The sequence below is a fragment of the Sipha flava genome, unplaced genomic scaffold, assembly GCF_003268045.1.
Source record: "Sipha flava isolate LNK unplaced genomic scaffold, YSA_version1 2_pilon_pilon, whole genome shotgun sequence".
NCBI lineage: Eukaryota > Metazoa > Arthropoda > Insecta > Hemiptera > Aphididae > Sipha > Sipha flava.
This window is the reverse complement of record NW_020272972.1, coordinates 3,562,682-3,576,042: the sequence shown is the minus strand read 5'-3', so window position 1 is coordinate 3,576,042 and position 13,361 is coordinate 3,562,682. Positions and strand designations below refer to the sequence as shown.

The 13,361-nt window shown below is 29.2% G+C and overlaps 1 protein-coding gene across 2 annotated transcripts in view; it reads right to left on the bottom strand.

The window, feature by feature from the left end:
- LOC112686081 (LHFPL tetraspan subfamily member 1 protein-like) overlaps positions 1-13,361 on the bottom strand; it is a 327,428-nt gene that overhangs the window by 274,147 nt on the left and 39,920 nt on the right. The gene's annotated exons all lie outside the window — the stretch shown is intronic.

Genomic DNA, 13,361 nt, shown 5'->3' with positions numbered 1-13,361 from the left:
GTATTACACCAAGTCTCCTGGTAACAAATCTTGTATCTTGAGATTTAACTCGCTGACGTTCACATTTTTTGCTGCTAAAAGTACTCATTCTACCAGCCACTCATGATTTGTGCATTGTTTGTGTACGTTGGAAAATATCTGATAAATGAGAACATCTTGCGAATCAATGATTGTGCAGAAACTGATCGGTAATTGTATGCATCCCATTTCCTCTGTAGTAACTTTCCCATTACCGATGTCTAAAAATTGTTTTGAAAATTTTCTGCAAGCAGCTTTTTTTGATTGAATCGCAAGTATCGTAATCGTTTACTCTCTATCTTTACATACATGTCGACCATGAATTGATGACAAAGCTCAGGTAATTATAGAATAACGTTGTTCTGATTACATCTAATGATGATTAGATTTAACCAACCGATATGCATAATAATCCTTCGAACTAACATTCTTGTTTGTTTTGGCACCTATTGCGGGATCTTGTTGTTTAATATTTATGCGATACCCGTCATTTAATACCAAAAATAAAATTAATAGTTTTTAAATAGTTTTTTTAATAGTTTTTAAATAGTATCATTTAATAATTCATTTTTAATTGCGCGGTTATCGAAATCGTTACTAATTATATGGTTTTTTCTTTTTCTTTTTTTTTCGCAAGTCGATAACCACGATCGATCAAATATCAACTAATTTACAAGATTGTCAATGGGCGATTTTTATATTCTCGATTCATCATGTCCTACGCAATGAAAATGATTATTACATGGTTGTTCCATGAACATTTTCTGATATTAAGTAAAGAGGTATTGCGGGTAATGTTCACATTTAGTTTACTTACACTACTCCTACTGCTTGTAGATCGTGGTTAGGGTCGTGTGAGTCGGTTCCAGCTACGAGCTGTGCGGGTATATTATTTTCGAGAAGAACACGAGGCGAAAAATCAACCACCCCAGGCAATCGTGAAATTATGTGCGAGTGGTAAAACAATTTTCGAGTTAAAAAATGATTACGAAAAGTTTATGGAATGATAAAAAAAAATGCATGTACAATTTATGTATTCGTGCATTCGGCTTATTCCGAAATGAACATTTTTCTCTCGTCATTTTACTCTGTATGCATTATTAAAATATAACTCGAGTTGGTGTTTTTTTTTTTTTTTTGTCCATTGAGTTTTATACCAAGAAATATACAAAAATAAAAAGTTCAATAAAAATCATAAATTATTTATTTTCGGGACCGTTGGTGGGTAGACAATATTTTATTGACAAGTCAAATTGTCGTACATCGTGTTTCAGTTTTTTTTTTCGTAATCCTGCGTTTCGCATTTCATATCATTAAAAGTTTTCGTCATAAACAAACTTCTTTAAAACCAATAGCGCTTATATAGATACACAAGATCATGGTACCTAAATAGAATATAAAACCTTTACACAATTTAGGTTTTGCACGTGAACGCGAATAATTTAATGCAATTCGAATGGGAAGGCTGGGCGGGAGATCGTAGCATCGGTCTTTCTAGGGGCTAAACTTTCGCAGTAAATCAGACAAAAACAGAACATTTTCTGTATGAAAATTGAAGCTAAGTATATATCAAAATCGTTACACATATAAAGGTTTTGGATGGAAATACCATGCCGACAGTGCTAAGTACGAAGTGGCGGGCAGTGTTTGTGAGGAATAATTAATAATAAAATACCTTGGATTGCACATGTTATACAGAAGAAAAGTAATAGTCTATCGTGTATATGATATAACCAAAATAATTTTAAGTGTATTTACTGTGCAAGATAAAATTCATGAATTTTAAATAAGTAACAACAGGAGTTTGCTTTCAAATAAATGACTTTAATATCATTAATAGTGTTGGATTTAATAAATTGATTTATAAATAACTATTTTTTTCTCGTCTTTCTTTATTATCTTTTTTGATTATTGAAACATTTTTTTTTTTTATTATAAATTAGGATTTTAAACTAATGCAGGTATAAGGTATGACTTATTTTAATTAAAGACAATAGGTATACATTTATACTTAACTGAAACTTAAAATATTTGATAGGCGAAGTATACATAACTATAACTCTTTGTATTTATATTTCTTAACATATTTATGTCCACAAGTACCTGATAATGAATTTTTAATCTGAAAGAAACCCGTGGTACATTAAAAATAATAATCCAGGCTTAACATTTATTTATTTCTATAAACTAATTATTTATTTATTTGTTTATATATTAACTTACGAGTGTTAAAAATGTATTAATTTTTATTTTATTTTTTATTATTTTACAATATACTGTTGTTATTATGATGTTGTATATACATTTAATCACAGGTAAGTATCATTAAAAATGTCGATAGTTTCAAGTTCTCATGTTTTTGCTACAATATGATTCTACGTTCATTCTATAGATAACCGCGTCATTTACATATCAGAGATAAAAAAAAAGAGCTAAAATGTTGTTGAATAAAATATACATAATAAAAAATCAAATCCTGCATCATTGTTAATTATAATGAATGTCTATGCAGAATGTTTTTTAATAATTTTTCCATTTTTATTTACGAAATCGATGCATACAAAATCATAATTTCACGATAGTAAATAATTCCTGTTTATATAAAAATACAATTCATGAGCATGTTATGCAAAATAATATAAAACTTAACATAACACTAAAATATTTTAATTTTCTATGTGACGTCAATATCAATTATATTTTTGTACAAACTTGATCGTTTCTAATCAATAACATGAGTTGTTCATATTAAATGCGTGTTACGGTACAACAACTGTTTCACCTACATGATTCACCTCGTCAGTGTTAATTTTTCGTGTTTATTGTTTTATTTTTTCCAACGATGCAAAACTTTGATTAATATTCAAATAGACGAAAATACCACTAAGATGATGTCAATTACGGAAAGTTATTGTTCTTAAAAATCGTATAAAATGTATGTTATTATAATAATATTACGTATCAAATTCTGATGTTTTCGTATAGTGGATGATATACGACTAAGCGTTTTGATGGTATACAAATGAATGCCATCGGATAAAGGAAAAAAAAATGTTATATCCGATGGTAAATAAAACTCAATAAATTTCCCGCAACGGTTTCGTGTCGTAGCGTTATATGGCAACGGATTGGTCACGATCGGCGGCAAGAGCAAAAAGCGGGTAAATACCAAGTGCTCGGATAACAACGCGTGACGACCGCATTTACATTAACGGATATGACTACCCCGTTTTACCCCGTTCAAACCGTGTAAATTTCACAGCAGTTGACTCTCCGAGAACCTGAATTGAATGTGACACGAGGGCCGTTGGTGAAATGCCGACCCCACTGGTCAGTGCAGTGGTTTATAAAATTGTATCAATATTAAAATATTGAAGAACATTCGAGTATTAACTCTATAATATAACAAATATTAGTCATATTAGTATTGTATAAGATTGACTCGGGTTTCATAAAGATAATGGTCCGTATCGTATAAAGTATCCATAAAAAAGGACGTGTTTATGCAAAGAAGGGTATATTGAGATAAACGCATCAGATAACAGCATTAGGAAGTGCTTGGGACTCTCGGACATCTTGTTTTTTTATGAACACACCGTGCTAATTATTTATAATAATAGTTGTAGTCTTTTATAAAAATAATATTTTTGATCTTTTAAGACGACATTATTTTTTAATATTCTCAAATGATTAATTATGTTATCGAAAACGATCACGATGCAAAATAAATACCGAATTACACGAAAAAATCAGATGCAAAAGAACTTAACTACTGGCAACAATTATTTGTGAGCGAACGCGAAAGAGATGCATTCATAAATTTATGAAAAAACACATCATAACTGCTTACTTCAAGTTTTATTATCAAAGTGAAAAACATACGTCTAACTAATTCGTCACAACAAATAAATAAATTGTTTAACGCGACGTGGTACAAGCATCAGGCACTGTTGGGCGTCTTTTAACATTAAACTGTCAAATCACCGTACAAACATTTGTTGGCACGGTCTTCGTTGTTCTCTGTTATGATACCCGCTGTTCAACAGAATCCTGTCGATTTCCAATCACCGAACCAGACATAATGGACAAGTTAAACTATTTTTAGAACTCGTGCGCGCTCAGGGCCGAAGACGAATTCCCAAACGGGTTTTCGGATCGTCTGCAACATTTGCGATACGTGTAGACACAGCTGTGCAACGCCCATAGTGTAACCATAGGAGGTTTGACATTTTTTAGTAGGTGGTTCAAGCATAGTCAATACCACCTACCCACAAGTCATATTAGATACAAACATTTACCTAATTTCTATTAAATTACCAATTTTACATTACATACTGCTGCCAGTTGCCAAGACCAAGTACCCGTTTATTAAAATTACACCCACCCCAAACTTTTTGGCAATTCAGTGAACCAAAAAATTCATGATCAAGCTGCTTCTGAGTGTAACGTAGGAAGAAAAAAAATCGTTGTTCGAAATATACTCTTTTTCAAACGATAACGCGCCACATCGTTATGAGAGGCGAAACCACACGGCTTTACCGCAAAACTAAACAATCGTTTTCCGATCGGTCGGCTCTTATCGACACCGCTGTGCACACAGAAAATCGAAATTGAACAATAATTGTTTTTATAATATTTAATAATATTTTTTGTTTTAATAATATTATAATAATCATTATCCACTGCAATACGCTGTCGGGTGTGAGGAAAACGTGCGTGCATTTCGACCGGTTCTCGTCCGGTTTCACCACTCTGCGAACTCGCTCGAAAAAAGTATAATCACACCCTCGCTCTGCTTGCAATTCAATCGGATGACTGATTTCTACGCGACATTTTGCCCATGAATTTTTCGTGATCGACATTCGGTTATATACAGCGCTCGACTTGGCAAAATTAAATTTTATTTTAAAGAAAAATAGCGTCCCCAAGACTTGATAAGCGTTATAATTATAACATAATATTAGTAGGGGGACGCTAAGATTTCTGAAAATTAGTTGGGGTACTCCGTCCCCCTGCGTCTCCCCTCAAGTCAAGCACTGGTTGAATATCAATAACAACTATGGGTACAATGCGCACGTGCGCGCGTTCGCCCGAAGATAACGGAATTTGTATTGTTATTATTATTACTATTATTATTCGTTTGTTTTCGATAAAACTTTCGACTGGAATAACGCTCAATTTTCTATACAATTATAAACCGTTGAACTCGTAATATGAATTGTATCATAGTAGTATATCAGTCGCATGAATAATAATCATTTATTTTTCTTCTTCTCCTTATTTTCGAGAAGACGTTCGAAGAATTTGAAAAATTCTCGCGTCGAAACAAGTGTGTAGTAGCGATTACGATCATCCGAGTGCGACGGTAATGAATTCACGGTAAAGACGTACATCAAACTCTAAAATTTAATAAAACCCATTGTTGTGACTCAGTTTCGGGTGACTGCAAAAGGGAATCCGGCTACTCTATAGAACGGTATACGATCATCATTGCCTTGTCACATAAAATGTGAGTATAAAATATATTATTATTATGTAATAATAATATTACTAAGCCGGAAGATCTTGTAATCTAATATTTCTAAACAATATCGGATAAATATTCCGAAATCTTTTTATTCTTTGAACATTGTCTTTAAATATTATTGTTCTAACCTAAGTATTCCAGGAAAAACCATCATAAGGCTAAATATAAATCGGTCTGGAGACTCCTTGAAAACCAATGGAAATATTATTTTAATATTTAATCCATCGACGACGATGAATAAGGGACAGGACTTTTAAGATTAGCATATTTGTATTGCACAATCACAAAAATAACAGAATACGAAACAAATTTGTTTTAGAAACAAATTTCTTCCATTTTATACTTATAGATTTATATTTCAAATAATTTATCATTTCATCAATACTCTACTGCTTACGTTCTAATTTCATCAAATATACTACCAAATTATTTTCGAATTAAAAATTATTTTACATTTTGATCATATATTATGATTATTAACTGTACGCAGACGTATGTTTTTCCTAGTAATACGTCTCCAGGATTAGCGATTAGATTAATTAGATTTATAAACGGTAAACACTTAGCTTACATCATACATTTTCCGATAGACCGTTAAGGATTCCATAAACGATACCAAAAAATTGGATTGTTCCGACTTTTGACAGTATTCATAAATGATTTAATATTATAGTAATTTAGTCTTAGTTTTGCAGTCTGCATATGTGCGTCTATTCATAATTCGTATTAACTTTTCGTCTTTATGTATTAGTTTAATATTAAAATGTCTAAACATAACCAGTCTTTTAACAGTCGGTTACAGAGTTATTAGTCGGAATTTACATGAACCGTTTTATATTTACATATTTAGAAGTTGTAACAAAATTATAATACATAGATCATATACTAATCGATTTTTTTTTTTCATAAAAAACTGTAATAATTTTTAAATTTCTAGGATCTAGCATATTTTTACACTCAGATTCTCTGATAATATTTATAAAGTTTTTACGCGTGAAAAGTCACTAATATGATATTCTTTAGACACTGATCAATAACTAGCTATTCAAGTACATTAATAAAATATTACACTAGTATACTGTAGATTAAATAAGGAACGTTTTAAAACTATAATTATGGTCCATCATATTCGGAACACAAGCTTTATTTCTTTTTCTTATTGGAAGAAAAACAATGTGAATAAACAAATAATATAGTACCTATACCGAAATCACGAAAAGTCAATTACCCTGAAACAAATTATGGCTAGAAATAAAATTATAATTAGAAAATACAATTACTTATATTTTCAATGTATGATAAAATAATATACAGAAAAATATTTAATCAATAGTTTTCATTCATGAGAAAATATAATTTTCTAGAAATGATGAAAGTAAATGGAGTACACCCCGTAAAATGTTCGGTGTATAAATGTGTCGCTAAAATAATTTAAAATATGGATTAGACTAGCAACCTTTTTATACCCTACACTTTTTGAAAATATTCTCGGACTACCTTTATAATAAAATAGTATTTTTTATTATTTTTTTTTTGTATCAAAAATTTTTACGTTGTTTAACATATTGTACAAAGAGCGTGATTTACTTCACGTATATGGGAAATAGGGAGATATTAAATAATTAATTCATGAAAATTATCATAGCACATATATGGTGTTGAATTGTATACCCGAAAACCGTCTTATATAACTCTTATGTGATAAAAAAATAACTCGTAAGATACTGGTCCCGAGCGTGAGCTCTTTGTCGTGTATGTGAATTTCAAAGCAATATACGTATAAATATATTATAGATCAATGCCTTTGATATACGGATCTAAGCAAAGGTTGGGGTTAAATTTAAATCGAATATTTCTCTAACAGAGAATTTTGTAAAAATAATCAGTTTTCTCGTATTTCTAGTAGTTTCGAGTCCTATTTTAATGAAAAGTTGACTCGATCAAATTTAATTTTAATTTTTAATACGAGATAAAACAGTTCGAGAAACTTTTTGTATAATATTAGTTTTGTTGTCAAATGAAAAACCACCAATGTATACGAAAGTAATAGAAATTACATTTCAGAGTACTATTTTTTATTATTTTTCCCATTTTTTCCTTATGCTTACTTAGAAAATCATAAAATAAATTCAAAGACTATTAGTGTTTAATTTGAGATACAAGAAATTCCCATAGAAAAGTTTTCAGTGCACATTTAGTACCTAACCGAAAAATTGACAGGTAACAAAAAAAATAAAAAACTGTTTAAACTGAAACCAACCATTTAAGTATTAAATTATTAGATTATTATGTAAGTAAATCATATTTTTTTATAAATATAATCTTACTTTTATTAAACATTAAAAACAATACAGATTGAAACATTGTATATAAAGATTCTTAAAAGTAACTCAAATAATAAAAATAAAACAAAATATATAATAAAAATATATATAGCAAAGGAAAAACGTATTTTCATTGTAACCTAATACTAAAAATAAATTTAAAAAAATAAAAATACAAAGCGAAATAAGTTCTTTGATCCTGAAACGATCGAACAGTAAAATAGATTATTCTTGCGGTGTGATTTGAGCTATGGACAATATATTCACCAGGAATGAATAATTTTATGAATTACCTGTAAAGTGTAACTTTAAACTGTAAAAATTTCTCTTACATTCATACTATACCACGATTGAAATAATAAAATTATTTAATAATTAATATTTTACACTATGTACATATGATAATGTTAAGTAAGTTAACAAATAGTTTGTATCAAGTCCAAGGGTTGAACTACTTTTACATATATATTTACACGGTACACCGATTTTGAACCAAGACACAGGAAGTTTCATAGAAGATTTAAACATCAGCAAGTATTGTTATACACCTACACCCTGCAAGTCATTATAATAGATCGTTAATAGTAAGTACTTAAAATACTTTTACGGATAAACTTGCTATTACCGCACAATAACATATAATTTAAAGATAAGACGATAAGTTTTGTTAGCTATAAAATTGGTAAAAACAAAATAATATTATAATTATCAGTTGTAATCGAAATTCTCAACATACGATTATAATCAAGTTTACAATTCAGCAGATTAACGATCTACACTTACCTCAATTCACATAACGTAAATTACGTTATTTATCATAATATGATGTACGTTTGAAAAAACATTATTACTTCTTAACTGTTCATTCTCATTTATGTGTTAAAAATACACATGTACAAAATAAATAAATAAGTAATATTTCAATTTCCTATGTGTTTTTGTTTTCAAGCATTTTAAACACTTGATGTATTATTTGAAATGTGGTTAACATTATGATAAGCATATATCTCACTGGTAATAAGTATTAATTTGAGTAAAAAAGTATACAAACTTTGCAAAATCATTTTGTCTAATCCATATATCAATTTTTACGAGTTTACGATATCAGAATAAAATTATCCCTAATGTTTCCTTGTTTTCGATTTAAAACAACGATGCTAGTTTTAATTTTTTTTCTATGGCTATATTTTTAAAAAAAAAAATTCTCACTAATCATTATTTCTAACCATATACTGAGTTATTAATTCATAGTAGTCAATATAAATACATCAATAATTTGTTGTCCTAAATTGATTTCAAAAATCATCTGCCACAGACGATTTGCGAAGTAAATTTTCATATTCGAATTTAAATTAACTATAATTAAATCACTGTTTGAATAAGAAACATAATATGAGGTTACAGTATATACTCTCTTAGTTGGTTTACGTTAATGATACATTTGCCATAAATGTTTGGATATCAAATCAAATATTTTGATATCCAACCATGTTGTTGCGACATTTGTCTTAGTTTTTATTTTTTACGTACATTTTAATAAAAATACATAATAAATTATTGAAAATAAGGGAAAATGAAAAATACTTTTGAAAATAAATAAAAGTACAGTAATTATTATTTAACCTTAACATTTTATATTATTATACAATTGTTATATTTTGAATTTATAAATATATACTTATGATTTAAACTAATTAAATTAATGAAATAAAAACATAAACAACGTAAATTAATATTTTTATTTATGATTCGATTTTGATAATTCATTGTTTTTCGCTTGTAAAAATGTGACTATTTAATTGATGTATATATATATATATATATATATATTTTTTTTATTAAAATTATAATTATAAAAATGGTCATGGCATTTGATAAAAGAAAACCTTAAGGTTAACGTTTAATTTCAGACTAGGTGATAACGATAAATCATCATATATGATGAGTGAACGATATCTTTTCGCACCCTATAATAATATACATGTTATACGCAACGGTTAATATAGTCATCACTCATCTAGTATATAACTAACGTAGAAGGAGCATCGTTTCAACTTTTTGATAGGTTTGCTAAATTCGAAGCAGACTAAAAGTAAATATGTTCAAACCCCTAACACAATATACGTTGATTAACTCATGCAGAGTTTATTCAGTAAGATCGATCCAACCAACCTTCTTGGTTAATCAAATTAACCTTCTCTTAGCAAAATTCCCGTGTAACAACCAGTTTTACAGGTCAAGTGACCAACTATTTGAAATATTAATTTCTCGATTTGTGCTGATAGGAAATAAACAAATTGTCAAGTACTCTCTGCCTACTCATTTCGATTAAGCAAGTATCTACGAGTATTATCAATAGTTAATTTAAACCGGATTACGGAAATAGATAATTAATTTTTCTAACTCTCCTCCTACATCTGTTTTAAACAACACATAAGTATTAAAACCAATAACAGCTCCCAGAAAAAAATGACCGGCATGAAAACAGTAAATAATTGTAAAGAGTTAGCCAATACTTTCGCAATTCGGTTTCTTTATTTCTATATAATCGATGTACAAAAAATTATAATGATTTTTTTTTTAAATATACAATATGTAATAATTTATACAATAGGTAATATAGATGATTGATTACAAGAATGGACGGCTTGATTGAAGGGGGTGTTCAACAACACTACTTCACAATTCTAGACTCTTTTGTTTATATTTTTTTGTATGTCATTGTCGTAGTTTTTATTTTAATTTTTATTATTTAATTTTTTTTTTTTTTATAAGTTTAGAAGATCTCTAGGCCAATTGCGCTTTAGACGACGTGGAGGGTTACCAGGGATTTAAAGGAAGGAGAGATTGGATATAAGTGGATTGGAATGGCTGGGTGTTATTTGATGGATTAGCTTATAGTAATGTGATGCTAGAGTATGGATGTTTTGAATTTTGAGGTCTGAGTGAAGGGTGAGATTATTGACGTACTACGTACTACGGGGCATTAGTGATGAGGCAAAGGCAAATTGATTGAAATTATTGAAATATTTGAATGTTAGATTTTTTAGATATTCCCCAAAGCTGTATTCTGTAGGTCATAGTGGGGCGGATAATTTGTTTATAGATTAAAAGTTTAATATTGAGTTGATTTGAGAAGGCGTCTAATTTTGTGAAGATTGAAATCGAGGGATTTTCTCTTTGTTCTTATGTGATTGGCCCAGGTGAGTTTGTTATCGAGGTAGACTCCAAGATAGTGGGTAACTTTTTTTTGAGGAATCATGTCATTATTGAGGGTCATTGGGGAGCCAAAATCTGTGCTATATCGAAAGTAAATAAATTGTAGAGTGTAAGAGCTAGTATACTACCCTGAGGTACACCTGGTTTAATGTGTTGGATTTGGGAGAGTTGGTCCTCACAACGAACAACGAAAGATCGATTACATAAGAAAGATTTTATTATTAAAAATAGAGGGGGCGGTTGGAAACGAATTTTATAAAGGAGGCCTTCGTGCTAGACGCGAGCAAATGCCTGGGCTACGTCGAGGAAAACACCTGTAGAATACTATTTTTTTTTTCGAATGTTTACGAAATAATATCGATTATTCTGTGGACTTGATGGAGTGACAAATTTTTATTTTTGAATTCGAATTGTGTGTTAAGGATTATTTTTTGACTGGATAGTATAGGATTAATTCTTGATAGTATTATTTTTTCAAGAATTTTCGAGAAAGAAGGTAAGAGACTGATGGGTCGATAGGACAAGGGTAGGTCGGGATGTTTATCAGGTTTCGGAATTAAAATAATTATAGAGTGTTTCCAGGGTTGTGAAATATAGGAGAGGCGAAGGATAGAGTTGAAAATGAATTTTAATAGTATAATAGCTTTTTTGGGCAGGTGTTTTATTATTTGGTTTGTTAGTAGGTCGTGGCCTAGTAATTTATTATTTGATAATTTTTTGATGATGAATTTTATTTCTCCGGGGGAGGTATGCTTTGTTGGTAAGGACATAAGAAGGTAATTTGTTAGGAATTTTTCAATGTTAGAGTGTGGTCAGTATTATTTATATCAGGGTGAGGAGTGACATTGCTTTCTAACTGCGAGGCAAACAGGTTTGATTTTTCTGAGTATTAGTCTTGGCAAAGGTTAATATTCTATCCGGATATCTAATAGGTGGGATTGAATTTTTTTGGTTCAAAATTCTTTTAGTAGCTTTCCGAATAGAGTTGTTTGAGATGGTTAAATTGTTTATGTATTGTTCATATGTTACTGTATTGTGTTTGCATAGGTTTTTTAATGAACATGCAATAGAATTGTAGTGGCTTTTGTCACATGGGAGGTGAGTAAGGTCCCAATGGTTTTTAGCTCAACGTTTTTCGGCAAAGAGCTTAGAGAGGTGATCAAGGAGAGTATTTTTATTACGAGTGGTAGATAGAGAAGTCGAAGAGCCTAGTGCGGCATTTTTTATATATTATATATTTTAAAATATTTTATATATATAATATAATGATTTTAATCGATATTAAACAGTATATAAATTATAACTGACAACAGATATAAGTGAAGCAGTTTCTGACAATATTTTACAATAAATTAAGAATTATAATCTGAAAATCAAATGTAACAAATAAATTGATTATTTGATAATCACACTTAATATATAATGTATAATTAGGAAAACAAATAACAAATTCTTAAATTATTCTTATTAAAGGAAATAGTAATCAATTAAATTCAATATATGTATAACATAAAACTTGTTCATGTTAACATTATTTTAATGAATTATTTTAATTTTAATGAGGGATTTTGAGCTATAAATATAAATGCTTCAGTAACAATACGGTGAGTCCTTGATCATTAGTTGTAAAAATAATAACACATTTTTTATATTTATGTTATATTCCTAAAATATTTTTCAATTACATAATTTATAAATAATTTTGATTACAATTAATTTTCTATTATTTTTTTTTTTTTTTTTTTTTTTTTTTGTGATCAAAGTCAATTAATAATCAACCTTTTCGTTTTTTCAATTAAATCAAATTATACCCAATTTATAAAGTATGGAAAATAATCGATTAGTCGATTTAAATGATCGATTATATAAAATCACCACGTTGTCCTACACAATACTATAATTTTACTATTCAGAGTTACGAAAAAGAGTGATAAATCTATTATTGATCTTTTAGAATCTACAATTTAAAGATATTAGTCACATTTTGTAGTTGTTAAGTATTCCGTTGTTTTATGTCAACAAGAACACCGTCTTATACTTAGCACTTGTCAAAAGTTTGTTTTAAAACTACATAATATATGAACTATCAAATCAATATTGAATGGCATTAATAATTGTCGTATACGCTACGCAAAGGCTTGACGTATAGCAACACAAAAAAGGGTATCTGTCGGTTGTTGGACACTCTAACCGTCAAACAAGCACATAAATAAAAACCTTTATAATTGGCCCGGACGACTACCTCATTAAGTGACTAAGAATACAATCTAGCA